Here is a 2,325-nt window from a genome sequence, read left to right as displayed (position 1 = left end):
AGTGTTTTGTTCTGTTGTGCATATGGTCACTGAGTCAGTACTAACTCAATGGCACCTAACAACAACAACTGCCATGTAACCAATTCTGACTCATAGCGACCCATGCTATATATAGGATTTTCATGACTATAAATCTATATAGGAGCATTCAACCTTCATTTCTCCAATGTAGAGGCTAGTGGATTTGGGATTAGCAGCCTAATGACTACCCAATAACACCACCAGGCCTCTTTTATGGATCTTAAAATGTCCTGGACACTTTAACATTCTTTAGATCCTAGTCTCTAAAGTGGGTGTGTACAGAAATAGGAGAATAGTAAAGAAAAAAAAGAGGAAATATTTCTGAGAAGTAAAGTGGTTAGATTTGCTAAAACTGAGAAATATTGTGGATGATAGTAGAATATGTGCTCCTCAATTGTGAACACTTGCCAATGTGTATGCTTTACTTCTTAATTTCTTGAATTAAAAATAAAATAAAATAACAGACACTGTTGCATGCCTGTTCACTTTTAACTTGTTTTCTTTTAACAATCATCTTTTCTTTTTTCCCAAAAGATGTCTCAGGCACATGGAGCCACAGAATCTAACAGGTATCTCAGAAATCCTCCTTCTGGGCCTTTCTGATGATCCAGCACTTCAACCTCTACTCTTTGGGTTGTTCCTGTCAATCTATCTGATCACTGTGGCTGGAAATCTGCTCATAATCCTGCCTGTCAGCTCTGACCCCCACCTCCACACTCCTATGTACTTCTTTCTCTCCAACCTGTCCTTAGCTGACATTGGTTTCATCTCCACCACAATACCAAAGATGCTAGTGAGCATTCAGACGCAGAACAAATCCATTACCTATGCAGGCTGCCTCACACAAGTGTCCCTTATTCATCTCTTTGGATGTCTGGACAGTCTGTTCCTCACTGTGATGGCTTATGACTGGCTTGTGGCCATCTGTCACCCATTTCACTACACAATTATCATAAACGCCCGATTCTGTGGCTTGCTAGTTTTGGTATCTTTTCTAATCAGCCTTCTGGATTCCCAGCTGCACATTTTAATGGTGTCACAACTTACCTTCTGCGCAGACATGGAAATTCCTAGTTTATTCTGGGACTCTCCACAACTCCTCAACCTTGCCTGTTCTGACACTTCCACCAATACCATCCTAGTATATTTTCTTGGTGCTATCTTTGGTGGTGTTCCAGTCTCAGCGATCCTTTTCTCTTATTCTCGAATTATTTCCTCCATTCTGAAAGTCTCATTTTCAGGAGGGAAGTATAAAGCCTTTACCACATGTGGCTCTCACCTCTCAGTTGTTTGCTTGTCTTATGGAAAAGGTATTGGAGTGCTGTGGCCTCAGTAGTGTATGCTGTGGTTACCCCAATGCTAAACCCCTTCATCTACAGCCTGAGAAACAAGGACATAAAGAGAGGCTCCTCAGCAAAATAACCTATGTTCAACACTTGTGCAATAATTTTTCATATGTAGGTTGGAAACATTGTAAAATGTAACATCCACAACCAGAAATCTTATGTCTTTGGTTACAGAATTTTTGTATCTCTCATAGATTTCAATATTGAGCTTTCATGTCTATATATTGCTTTCTCTGTCACATCTTTATTGTGATACTGAAAATATTTGGGGTTTTCTCACTTTACACGATCAAATCTCATTACAGTTATCCATCTTCTGTCTTGGTGTGGCACGATAAAATAAACACTGGACTGCTAACCATAAGGTTTGCAGTTCAAACCTACCAGCTGCTCCTCAGAAACCACTTGAATGGCTGCTGTGAGTCAGAACTCAGTCAAGAGCACTTAACAATAGCCTTCTGTAGCGTTTCTTCTATGACTCAGGTTTTCTGGGAAAATGCACAACTCTATTTTTTATGTACTTGAAATCTTCATCCTGTAGTATAATTCATTTCTATTATCCAAACTACTTTTGCACGGAACAGAATTGCATATAAAGTTTATGTGTGGAAATGCTTATCACTTTTCCTGAACATATTGGAATCATCTGAGAAACTTAAACAGATTGAGCATGATCTTACCCCTAAAGATTCTGGTTAGAACAGCATGTGATTTGAGCATAAGCATTTTTAAGCTCCACAATTGGCTATAATGTAAAATCAAGGTGAAAATTGCTCACCTTTTTAAGAAGACTAGTTTGTCTTGGATCTTTTACTTATTTTGAGCAGATGCTGAAGATCTCCATGGGATCAGATCACAATGGGGGAAAATTGTGGCAGGATTTACCATAAGAAAAGGCAAGAGATTTCCTAATATTTCTGATCATATTACTTATTTTTTCTCCATCTACACATTGTTA

The 2,325-nt window shown here is 38.7% G+C and overlaps 1 pseudogene; it reads left to right on the top strand.

Annotated features, from left to right (window-relative positions):
- Positions 1-568: 568 nt before the first annotated feature.
- On the top strand, positions 569-1,443 carry LOC102841973 (annotated as a pseudogene).
- Positions 1,444-2,325: the final 882 nt, after the last annotated feature.

Source organism: Chrysochloris asiatica, unplaced genomic scaffold (genome assembly GCF_000296735.1).
Source record: "Chrysochloris asiatica unplaced genomic scaffold, ChrAsi1.0 scaffold00491, whole genome shotgun sequence".
In the NCBI taxonomy this organism is placed as follows: Eukaryota; Metazoa; Chordata; class Mammalia; order Afrosoricida; family Chrysochloridae; genus Chrysochloris; species Chrysochloris asiatica.
Note: the sequence above shows the minus strand (reverse complement) of the source record. Positions and strands in the feature narration are given on the sequence as shown.